This window comes from Manis javanica, chromosome X, assembly GCF_040802235.1.
Source record: "Manis javanica isolate MJ-LG chromosome X, MJ_LKY, whole genome shotgun sequence".
Taxonomy (NCBI): Eukaryota; Metazoa; Chordata; class Mammalia; order Pholidota; family Manidae; genus Manis; species Manis javanica.
Genome location: NC_133174.1, coordinates 66,377,083 through 66,389,943, shown reverse-complemented (window position 1 = coordinate 66,389,943; position 12,861 = coordinate 66,377,083). Strand labels below are relative to the sequence as shown.

Genomic DNA, 12,861 nt, shown 5'->3' with positions numbered 1-12,861 from the left:
ATCTTCCTGATTTGTCAAAGCCCTTCTCATTATACATTCATGAGAGGTCCAGTCAAGCTCTAGGAGTTCTAGGCCAATATTATGGCCCATCCTTTGCCCCAGTAGCTTATCTCTCCAAGCAATTAGACCCCACAGTTCGGGGATGGGCCCCCTGCCTACGGGCATTAGCCTCTGGGCAGCTCTTGCAGAAAGAAGCTCATAAACTGACATTCAGAGCGCCCCTTACCATTCTGTCCCCACATCACTTAAAAGATCTCTTAACCTACAAAAGTTTACAGACTCTCCCTCCCTCCAGACTCCTGACCTTACTGTACCCTTTCCTCCAAAATCCCGTTCACCCCTTTGCCATCCATACCCGAATCATGACTTTTTCCTCCTTTACTGCTCTCTCGCTTTTTTTCCTCATTCCTATTGTCTTCCACACCACCCCAGCCTCCTTTGTATGGCGATTCAAAGTCAGACAGACTTACACACAGCATCAAACAAAAGTTACTGCCCTCATTGCCACACCAGACTGCCCTCTGAAAAGCTGCTCTGAGCCTTTATACCTCCACTGTCCTCCCTCCACTGAAGTGTTCACTAGCAGCTACCCTTATTCTCCCTACCTCTGCTTCCTCTATGACCAAAAACAAGCCTATTGCAGGCGATGGCCAGATACCTACAGGAGATGTCCCTACTAGTCTTGCACCAATCACTACATAGGTAACTTCCAGTACCCACAGTATTACTCCTCCAACCGTTTCATGAAATATCCCAATGGCTCATTCTCCTTATCAATCCCAGATCCCTGGGACTCTCGATGGGCTGCCAGAGTCACAGCCTCAGTTTACTACGGGGGGTCCTCGACCCCCCACAGTACCCTTCATATCTCTCGAAAGTATGTTCCCTCTCATTCCCAGATCTCTCAAGTTGCATCAGATAGCAGACATTCCGAAAAAGTCATTATCCAAATTCTTGATAGCGCCTCTTCATCTTCTTATCCCCACCCCTCTTCCCATTTCTCCTACTCTTCATTACAGCTCATTCAGGACACCACCATCTTTCTCAACCACACCCTTAACACCGCCAATTGTTTCTTGTGCGCATCACTACAGCACCCACTGCTGGCCGCCATGCCCCTTAATATTTCCAACTACTCCTTCCATGCAGAAAGACAACCCCTCTGCCCCCTGGCAGACATACCCCTATGGGAACCAGAATACTCAGATAATCTCACCATCCACCACTGTGTAGGCCCAACTCCACCCCCCTCCAGCACACTTCACTGCCTCTCTAACTACACCCCTACCTCCGGCTCTAAGACTTTTACGCAACCGGGACACTTCTTTTAGTGTAGTAGCAGTCTTTTCAACTCACTGCCTCTCAACTCCGATACACCCTGCATTCTCGTCACCCTAATCCCACAGTTAACACTTTACAGCATGGCAGAATTCCTTGAGCTCCAACCACCCTTGCCCTCACGCACAGAAAGAGCTGCTTTCCTTCCCATCATGGTCAGTATCTCTTTGATCACCTCAGCCATTGGGGCAGGGTTTTCGGGAGAAGCCTTGGGTCACTCTCTATAGGCAGTTAGAAATCTCAACGCCAAACTTGAGGGAGCCCTGACATCCACAGCCGATTCTCTAGCCTCTCTCCAAAGACAGGTCACTTCGCTAGCTAAAGTCACCCTTCAAAACCGGCGGGCCCTAGATCTGCTTACACCCGAGAAGGGCAGCACCTGCGTCTTCCTCTGGGAAGAGTGCTGCTATTACATCAACGAATCCGGCATTGTAGAAACTGACATTACCAAACTCAACGACCTTGCCTCCAGTCTCCACTGTGCTTCCAGTTCCAACCCATTCTCGTCAATACTAACAAACCTCCTCCTCACCTGGCTCTGGCCCATTGCAGGCCCCATAATAATCATTCTTCTTGCCTGTCTCTTCTTACCCTGTATAATAAAGTTCATCAAATCCCAAGTCGGAAAAATCTCTAATCAAGCTTTCAACCAGCTTTTGCTCAGGAACTACCAGCTTCTGGCCACAGAAGATCCCTCACCCTCACGTGACCTCCTCACCACACGCTGAGATGGACCCCTCTCTCCACTGGAAACTGTTCCTGGAAACAATAGCCGCAGACGCCTGGCTCCTGACACCCATATCCTCTTGGCCAACCTATGGTTACAGGGAACCTTCATGGATTTCCAAACCTGAAGAAGTCCACATCTACTCGTCCTTACTGCGGGGAGTCCTATCAACCCTTTCCTCCCAATCCTCAAGCCCTCACTCCCTTCTCTGCCCCTGTTCAGCAGGAAGCAGCCAGAGAGAAAGCAACGTCCACAAACCCATAGAGGAGAAAGGGGGGAATGAAGGGTCCCCACCAGTAAGATGGCAAACTTCCGGCTTCTCTTCGGGGTCCTCAGTTCCCGCCGGTGCCACCTGAAGCCCAATCACCTCTCGCCCCCCTCCCAATCCCAGCACCTAGCCAACAGCCACCAGCCCCGTAGAAGTGACACCTCAATCAATTCATGCCCCCTCCTATATAACCCAGCACCTTTCCCTAATAAAGCGGAACTCTCCGGTGAATTGCTGCTATGTGTCGCTCCTTTCCTTTCACTGAGGTCACCCGCACTTTCTAAATATGGAGCGTTAAACAAAGTTTAATCTTTTGGCACACCTCTCTTTGAGGTTGTCTGCACTTTCTAAATACATAGCCTTAAATAAAACTTTCCTGATCTTTCAGCGCTCCTCTCTCTGAAGTAGCTCACACTCCCCCCCTTTCTCTGAGTATGCATTTTCCCTCTTTAAAGAAAACTTAAACCTTTCAGGGCCCCTCTCCCCCAGGAGATTGCCTGCACTTTTTCTCTCTTTATGTAAGTATCTGTGTCGGTCTGGGGAAAGGAAATCCCGGAGCAAAAACTCCAAGAACCAAAATCAGTCAAAGGGAGAAATAAAGTTTAAAACCCACTTATTTCTCACAAACTGCAGTCCCAATCCGTCTTTCTTCTCTGCTCTAGCAGCAACCACACCGGCCCTCCACCTCACCTCTCAGGTACAGATAAACCCTCTGTTGCCCAGGTAATCACCCATTGATATGGAGATGAACTTCTCCACCCCTGAGGAAAGATGCAAATGCTCTAAAGCCATACTTCTTTCCACCTCTGAACGCCTATTGATATGCAAATATACTAAAGCCAGATGAGATATTCTGGAAATTTTACAATTTTATGCACAATCTGTAACTCTGGGGGGAAAACCCCAAGTCAAAATACCTTTGAAACTGAAATCAGTCATAGGAGAAATAAAGTGGGAGAAACCCATTTATTTCTTTTAAGCAGTCGTCCTGCACCTACTGTGACCTGGCTGCAGAAGAGAGAGCTCCACTAAACCTCTCTGGTCCAGATAAGCCCTGACTCACCCTTGCAATTACCTATTGATATGGATATGGACTTATCTCCACCCCTTGGAAACACCAATTGATACGGAGATGCACTAAGGCCAGGTGAGACATTCTGGAAATATTGCAATTTTACCCACAGTAACTTTAAATAAAACTTTTACTCTGCTTCACTACTGTGTCTCTGCCTTTCATTTCTTGTTGCAGTGGTGACAAGAACCAAGGAAAATTAACACTCCCCTAACAGTTTCAGTTACCTTATAACTTTATGCTTTATAGTTCTATGAATTGAATATAATAAAAAGCTCCCTAGTTATGAAAAATGTTTCATCTGTTTGTTTTACTGGTAGATAGTGAAAGGAAAGGAGCGACACATAGGAGCAATTCACCGGAGAGTTCCACTTTATTAGGGAAAGGTGCTGGGTTACATAGGAAGGGGCATGAATTGATTGAGGTGTCACTTCTACGGGGCTGGTGGCTGTTGGATAGGTGCTGGGGTTGGGAGGGGGGCGAGAGGTGATTGGGCTTCAGGTGGCGCCGGCGGGAACTGAGGACCCCGAAGAGAAGCCGGAAGTTTGCCATCTTACTGGTGGGGACCCTTCATTCCCCCCTTTCTCCTCTATGGGTTTGTGGACGTTGCTTTCTCTCTGGCTGCTTCCTGCTGAACAGGGGCGGAGAAGGGAGTAAGGGCTTGAGGATTGGAAGGAAAGGGTTGATAGGACTCCCCACAGTAAGGACGAGTAGATGTGGACTTCTTCAGGTTTGGAAATCAATGAAGGTTCCCTGTAACCATAGGTTGAGGACCTGTTGATTCCAATGGTGCCAAGAGGATATGGGTGTCAGGATCCAGGCATCTGTGGCCATTGTTTCCAGGAACAGTTTCCAGTGGAGAGAGGGGTCCATCTCAGCGTGTGGTGAGGAGGTCACGTGAGGGTGAGGGATCTACTGTGGCCAGAAGCTGGGAGTTCCTGAGTAAAAGCTGGTTGAAAGCTTGATTAGAGATTTTTCCGACTTGGGATTTGATGAACTTTATTATACAGGGTAAGAAGAGACAGGCGAGAAGAATGATTATTATGGGGCCTGCAATGGGCCAGAGCCAGGTGAGGAGGGGGTTTGTTAGTATTGAAGAGAATGGGTTGGAATTGAAAGCAGAGTGGAGACTGGAGGCAAGGTCGGTGAGTTTGATAATGTTAGTTTCTACAATGCCGGAATAGCAGCACTCTTCCCAGAGGAAGACGCAGGTGCTGCCCTTCTCGGCTGTAAGCAGATCTAGGGCCCGCCGGTTTTGAAGGGTGACTTTAGCTAGCGAAGTAACCTGTCTTTGGAGAGAGGCTAGAGAATCGGCAGTGGATATCAGGGCTCCCTCAATTTTGGCGTTGAGATCTCTAACTGCCCATAGAGAGTGACCCAAGGCTTCTACCGAAAACCCTGCCCCAATGGCTGAGGTGATCAAAGAGCTACTGACCATGATGGGAAGGAAAGCAGCTCTTTTTGTGTGCGAGGGCAAGGGAGGTTGGAGCTCAAGGAATTCTGCCATGCTGTAAAGTGTTAACTGTGGGATTAGGGTGACGAAAATGCAGGGTGTATCGGAGTTGAGAGGCAGTGAGTTGAAAAGACTGCCCTTACACCAAAAGAAGTGTCCCGGTTGCGTAAAAGTCTTAGAGCCGGAGGTAGGGGTGTAGATAGAGAGGCAGTGAAGTGCACTGGAGGGGGGTGGAGTTGGGCTTACACTGTTGGATTCTCCCAGAGGAGGACGCCGCCCCAAATCACTCACGAAAGACGTCTCTTGATGCAACAAGCAAGAGGAATTTATTCAGGAACCAGCTAGCAGGGGTCCAAGTTACCCGTCGCAGCGGGTCTCAACAAGGACCCCGAATAGTCTAAGCCAGAGGTTTTTATAGCATAGCATCTTCAAAAAGACAGTATTTTTCTTACACAGTGTTTTAGCAAGATAAGCTTGGTATGCATGACTATCCGACCAAGGTTAGCAGTCTGAAGGCCGCAGCTGCCCACCACCTGGTGTTCATGATTAACTGATTTGAGGTTAGCTAACTGAAGGTCACTACATTTAACACTGGCTGACTAATTTGTTTTTCAAGATTCTAATAATTTTCCTTCTCCTAGGCTAGAGGGTGGTGTTTAACCCTTTAAGATGGCTGTACTTATGCACTTATGCTAACTTTTGATTTTTCATATCCTACATTTCCCAAATTCTCTTTAGGGGCATTCCAATCATGGAATGTTTGTGTCTCTTTGTTGGGTGAGTGAATGATATTGTTGCTTCAACATTAGTACATGAACGGCACTCACTCTTTCTCTAACAAAAGTTACCAGCCGATTTAGTATGCAGGGTCCTAAAGTGAGGAGCAACACAAGGATGAGTAAGGGCCCAGCCAGAGTGGATATCAGGGTTGTAAACCATGGGGATCTAGTGAACCAAGATTCAAATAGCCCTTGGCCGGCTTCCCATTCTCTTTTTCTCTGGTCTAGCCTTTCTCTAAGCTTTGACATTGAATCTCTTACTATTCCGGAATGATGTGCATAAAAGCAGCATTCTTCTTTTAAAGCTGCACACAGTCCTCCTTCTTTTAGGAACAGCAGATCCAGCCCTCGTTTATTCTGCAAGACTACTTCAGAGAGGGAAGTCAGAGATTTTTCAAGTTTTGTAATGGATTGCTCTATGGTCCTTAGGTCCTCATCAATAGCTGTTCTTAGTCTTTCATAATGTTGGTTCCCTTGGACAATAGCGGCTGCCCCCGTTCCCACTCCAGCTGCGACACCTATCCCTAACAACACAGCTAAGGTCAGCGAGACCGGCTCTCTCTTATATCTATGCCTAGGTTCAAATTCAGCTACGAATGAGAGATCATCATGATACATCAACCTGGGCACCAGCTGGACCATGATACAGAAATCACGGGAAGAGTTGAAGGCAGAAGTAGAGACACATGGGGTCACTCCAGTATTACAAGCCCACCATCTCTTGGGAGGAGGGATTAAATACCTGTTTTTACCAGGGAAGGCTATGGGTATGGTCTCATTCTTTCTTCTACAGATAGAGACTCTAGCTGCTGCTAGAGAAAAGGGGCGATGACCGCTCTGGCTTCATGCTGAGAAGCGGGCGCAGTAAAGGGTGCAGCTAGGTCTCCATCACTGGTCAGTTGAGAGGGCTTCAGAAGGCTGGCACTTTTATTCTGGGTTTCATTTTTATTACTACTTGCAGTTTTGTGGCTTCTAGGCAAGATAAAACAAATTGTGTTATTAGGTTATGTAGCAACATCTGGAGTTGGATTTTTTTATTCTGGAAGGAGGCTGCATTATTGAAACAATACTTCTCTCTAAAATCACTCTCATTTTTACTAGAAGTAACCAGGTTAAGAAAATAATTAACAGCTGGCTTGATTATTTGCACAGGTGCAGCAAGAAGAGCAATTGATTACACAGGCTCCTTTAAATATGCTTTGCTGGAACTTTTTGTAAGGAATTTCAGATTGAACTTTTAAAAGCCTCTTGAGGCTAGACAGCCAAGCTAGACTTGCCATCAGGCTTTGCCTGCAGTACCTGTAGATTTGGATGAATTCTTCTCTTCTCGAGGTCTCTGCACCTGCCAGGAAGTGACCTTCTTTACTCACCTGGTAAGGCTGCTGGGAACTCTGTAAGCAAGGTACCAGGCCAGTTCTTCTAAGGGGCTTTGTTGGCTTTATAAAGTCAATCTTAGTTCTTTAAAGTTGTTCACATCTGAGTCTATACACATGTCTCTCAGGTATGACATTCCAGTCAAAGCCCTGGTAGTATAACCAGTGTTCTTAAGTAGTCTTCTCACAAGGAAAGCAGATTCTTATTGAACTCGTGCCAATAAACATACTGCCATGGAATACAAAAACAGTCACTGAAAATTTTTAAATTCTGGAGGGATCAAGTAGAGAGAAGGACGTTTCAATTCTGCTCATAAAGATAGTCATTTACTAAACTGTTGTCAGTTTAAGAGAGCAAGGTTAAAACACTTTATCAGCAACATTTGAAACAAAAAGACACAAAATCATTTTCTTTAGTTTATGTAATCTTATGTAACTAATACCTGTTCTGCTGAAATCCAGTTCTTTACCAGTTAGGGATAATACTATAAATGACAAAAGACTTACAAATGACAATGGTTAAAGATCTAATGAGAGCTTACTGTAAAACAGTTGACATAAGGTAATTCTGATATTTCTGTAATACAAAACATTCAGTAACAAAGTTTAGCATCATTCTCTTTGACAGTGCTTTCCTGGTAAATATATATATATATATATATATATATATATATATCAGATAAATAAGCCAAATTAGTCAAATACTTTCTCTAATGAGAAAAATATTCTTCTGACATGTTCCAAGGGCCCTCTGGAAAATATCAGAGTTAACTAGAGGTAAAAGCACCTTTTTGCATTTAATTTTTTTAGAACTATCATTACACATTTATTGTCTATATACTCAGCACAGTAAACGAGATATCTTAAAAAGGTGGGGCAGCAGGGGAGACTGCTGTTGTCAATTTTTAAAGACAACATACAGAAAGTCAAAATAATTCTAGGTTACTAAGCATTCTTGAGAGAATGGTAGCAGATGGTAGATTCTTCTGCTTTTATCTTCAGGAGGGGAAAAAAGCTACAATAAGAATTCATATTTAGCTGAAAGAACTGTCTAAACTCAAGGCAGAGTATAATATCACTAGGCATACAAAAGACCTGTTAGAGATACATACAAAGAATGAATATGGCTATAGTCAAATTCAACTTAAAAGTTTAAGCAGAATCTCAAATTTAAATGTCTCTTTCTTTCACACAGATATTCAGATATAACCAGAAATATGCTTTGAGATGAAAGAGATCAGGCATTTTACTTCTTTATTTAGGGACTGAGAAATGATGACTTTGGCTTACAATCAATAGCTTACAAACAGTGAAAATAATAAGAACATAACTCAGCATAAGTGTCTAAGACCAGATACAAAAAAAGCAGAGAAAGTGCTTAAGTCTACAGGTCTTCCCTGAAAGCTTCAATAATGTTTTACTATTTAATAGTAGATATAAGCTGCTGTGCAAATTCTATTAAAAGCTCTAAGATCATTTGCATTAAAAAAATATGGAGAGTCCCCCATGTTTTTTTAAAACATACAGCATGTAAACTAAACAAGAAGACCTGGTGGTTGTCAAAAAAATCTATTACAACTTTTCTCAAAAGTGGTCACACGTTTGTCCATCTAAACTTTTACAGTGAAACCTGTTTTTCTGGGAGAAACATAATCTTGTCCAGATTCTACAGTTCAATTTTTAAGAATAAATTTTGGTTTGTTAACTAAGTGCATTTAATCAGCTGAAAAAAGCTTTGTTACCATTGTGCTTAGGAATTCAATTTCTCAAGCCATGCAATCATTTTCAATAACAAAATATTTCAAAGGCAAATAAAGGTTATACAGTTGTTAACAAACTTTAGCTTTTAGTCTTTTTAATATTACGATTTCATGGCAACTCACTGAGACTTTAAGCATGAGAAACTGCTTTGATCTTTCAACATTAAGAGCAGACTAACAGTTAAAGAAAACTTTGTCTTTTTAACTGAAAACAAAATTCTAATTTTGCTGTATACTCGATATCAAGACTCACTCACTTTAATTTCACATAGCATGACTATATCAACTTTTCCACAAGCCTACAACTTTCTTTTTACATTCAGTGTTCTCTCTCTTTAAACAAATAGCTGCACTTCAGAACAATCACTCTCTTTAACTTTCAACAAAACGAATTTCCGTTCTTTACACTTTCTCTCATTAAAACATACATTTTCCAGCATAGAGAAATGCCCTCTCCATCACTTTGAGCAGTTCTAACCAGAACTCAAAACTATTGGAAACTTCAAGCTCCAGTGAACACTGAGAAACAGGACACTGCAAACTGTCAAACCAACATTCCTTAGACTGACAAACTTACGAACACATTCTACAATTTCTGCAACTATGAGCTTCACAGCACAACTCCCAGCAAACACAGAGCACATCTTCTCAACTTAACAAAACTCTAAGGCTTTAAGTTACTACAAAGATTCTGAGGCTGCAGGTAGGCATACACACTGCAACACACAATTAAAAAGGTGTTCACTTGCCACATCTATCTAGCTCACCTACCTGCAACAACTACGCTAGCCTACTCACAAGACCCCCACTGAACACTAGACAAAGTCAAACTTCTAAGCATTCTATTCTTAAAAGATTTAGCAGATAACATGACTCAAATGACTCTAGGTAAACTCAGGCAGCCGACAACTACTAGAACATGCCCGCCTCAGGCAAACTCAAATTAGCATTAATGCTTAACACTTTTTTTATCAGGTTTTCTGGAAGTTTTAGAATACTCAATTTTCACAAGCGCTTGTCTTTAAATCAATTTCATTAATACCATTTGGAGGTAGAAAGATATATTCATTTACACACTTAGGGGGTTGTCTGAGTCTGTCCCATTGTCAGTATAACAATTATTAGGCACATGGAAGACACAAAAAACAGAGACACACACAGATTAGACACACAGCGGCCGCTTTTTTTTTTCTCAGATTTTCAAACAGAAACCGAAAGGAATCAGAGGATTGATATTCCTGGCGCCTGAAAATCAACCCTATCTCATCAGATTCACTTTGCCAGAAAACAGACAGGAGGCTACCAGGCGTCCCTGGCCTCCCAACCTCCCCGAGGCGTTCCCCCAGGGTTGCAGCCTGCGGTGCTCCTAGTACGTCTACCGACCGCAGTCTCGACCCCTTTACGGGATCGGGACGACTGCCAGACAGAGGGTACCCTTTCAGAATTCCGACCACTTTACGGGATCGGGACGACTGTCAGACAGAGGGTACCCTTTCAGAATTCCGACCGGTCTCACTGAAAAACAGAAAACAGAACACAGACAAACCAAGGCGCCACTAATCTTACCTGTGCCTCTTCCTCCAAGAGCGACTTCGGGAGTGAAGCGGGGTGAGCGCATGATCCCGGACGAGCCCCCAAAATGTTGGATTCTCCCGGAGGAGGACGCCGCCCCAAATCACTCACGAAAGACGTCTCTTGATGCAACAAGCAAGAGGAATTTATTCAGGAACCAGCTAGCAGGGGTCCAAGTTACCCGTCGCAGCGGGTCTCAACAAGGACCCCGAATAGTCTAAGCCAGAGGTTTTTATAGCATAGCATCTTCAAAAAGACAGTATTTTTCTTACACAGTGTTTTAGCAAGATAAGCTTGGTATGCATGACTATCCGACCAAGGTTAGCAGTCTGAAGGCCGCAGCTGCCCACCACCTGGTGTTCATGATTAACTGATTTGAGGTTAGCTAACTGAAGGTCACTACATTTAACACTGGCTGACTAATTTGTTTTTCAAGATTCTAATAATTTTCCTTCTCCTAGGCTAGAGGGTGGTGTTTAACCCTTTAAGATGGCTGTACTTATGCACTTATGCTAACTTTTGATTTTTCAGATCCTACAACACAGTGGTGGATGGTGAGATTATCTGCATATTCTGGTTCCCATAGGGGTATGTCTGCCAGGGGGCAGAGGGGTTGTCTTTCTGCATGGAAGCAGTAGTTGGAAATATTAAGGGGCATGGCGGCCAGCAGTGGGAGCTGTAGTGATGTACACAAGAAACAATTGGCTGTGTTAAGGGTGTGGTTGAGAAAGATGGTGGTGTCCTGAATGAGCTGTAATGAAGAGTAGGAGAAATGGGAAGAGGGGCGGGGATAAGAAGATGAAGAGGCGCCGTCAAGAGTTTGGATAATGACTTTTTCGGAATGTCTGCTATCTGATGCAACTTGAGAGATCTGGGAATGAGAGGGAACATACTTTTGAGAGATATGAAGGGTACCGTGGGGGGTCGAGGAACCCCCCCAAAGTAAACTGAGGCTGTGATTCTGGCAGCTCATCAAGAGTCCCAGGGATCTGGGATTGATAAGGAGAATGAGTCGTTGGGATATTTCATGAAACGGTTGGAGGAGTAATACTGTGGGTACTGGACGTTACCCATGTAGTGAATGGTGCAAGACTAGTAGGAACATCTCCTGTAGGTGTCTGGCCATCCCCTGCAATAGGCTTGTTTTTGGTCATAGAGGAAGCAGAGGCAGGGAGAATAAGGGTAGCTGCTAGTGAACACTTCGGTGGAGGGAGGAAAGTGGAGGTATAAAAAGGCTCAGAGCAGCTTTTCAGAGGGCAGTCTGGTGTGGCAATGAGGGCAGTAACTTTTGTTTGATGCTGTGTGTAAGTTTGTCTGACTTTGATTCACATACAAAGGAGGCTGGGGTGGCGGGGAAGACAATAAGAATGAGGAAAAAAGCAAGAGAGCAGTAAAGGAGGAAAAAGTCATGATTCGGGTATGGATGGCAAAGGGGTGAATGGGATTTTGGAGGAAAGAAGACAGTAAAGTCAGGAGTCCGGAGGGAGGGAGAGTCTATAAACTTTTGTAGGTTAAGAGATCTTTTAGGTGATGTGGGGACAGAATGCTAAGGGGAGCCCTGAATGTCAGTCTATGAGCTGCCTTCTGCAAGATCTGTCTAGTGGCTAATGCTCGTAGGCAGGGGGCCCATCTCCGAACTGTGGGGTCTAATTGCTTGGAGAGATAAGCTACTGGGGCAAAGGATGGGCCATAATATTGGCCTAGGACTCCTAGAGCTTGACTGGACCTCTCATGAATGTATAATGAGAAGGGCTTTGACAAATCAGGAAGATGGAGAGCTAGGGCTTCCACAAGGGCTTGATGGAGCTTAATGAAGGATTGTTGGGGTGAGGAGGATAATGGGTTTTTATGGGGGGGCTCTTGCTGAGGTCGTATAGGGGTCTTGCCAACAGGGAGCAGGGAGAAGTTAGGGATCTACGCTCTAAAATATCTAGCCAGGCCTAGAAAGGAAAGGATTTCTGTCTTGTTTTTGGGAATGGGCAGGTCAGAGAGGAGCCATTTTCTGTCTAAGGTAATGGACTTTCTTTGTTTAGATAGAAGGAATCTGAGGTAAGTGACAGAAGGGGAAGAGATTTGAGCTTTGACGGGGGATACTCGGTAACTTCTGGAAGCCAGAAGGTTAAGTAGAGAGGCAGTGTCAAGTTGAGACTGTTCCCACGAGAGACTGCAGAGTAGAAGATTGTCTATGTATTATAAGATGGACTAGGAGTGATCATGATGAAACTGTTTGAGGTCCTGAGCTAGGACCTGTCTAAAAATATGGGGACTATCTCGGAAGCTTTGTGGCAAAACTGTCCAAGTGAGTTGTTTAGAATGTCTTGTGTATGGGTCCGTCCAGGTGAAGATGAAAAAATCATGAGAGCAGGGATCTAGAGGGATAGAAAAATGGTTCTTTGAGATCTAGGACTGAGAAGTGGGATGCTGAGGCAGGGATCTGCGATGAAAGGCTGTATGGATTTGGAACTAACGGATGGATAGGGACAACAGCCATGTTGATGAGGTGAAGGTCTTGGACAAGG

The 12,861-nt window shown here is 44.3% G+C and overlaps 1 long non-coding RNA gene across 2 annotated transcripts; it reads right to left on the bottom strand.

Annotated features, from left to right (window-relative positions):
- Positions 1-5,161: 5,161 nt before the first annotated feature.
- LOC140847403 (uncharacterized) lies at positions 5,162-10,907 on the bottom strand. 2 transcript variants are annotated; one of them, XR_012127389.1, is made up of 2 exons: positions 10,337-10,907; positions 5,162-7,239 (listed from the first exon to the last, which is right to left on the bottom strand). It is a non-coding gene; the product is annotated as an uncharacterized lncRNA (long non-coding RNA). The 2 variants fall into 2 exon arrangements; XR_012127388.1 differs by having other exon boundaries at positions 5,162-6,609.
- Positions 10,908-12,861: the final 1,954 nt, after the last annotated feature.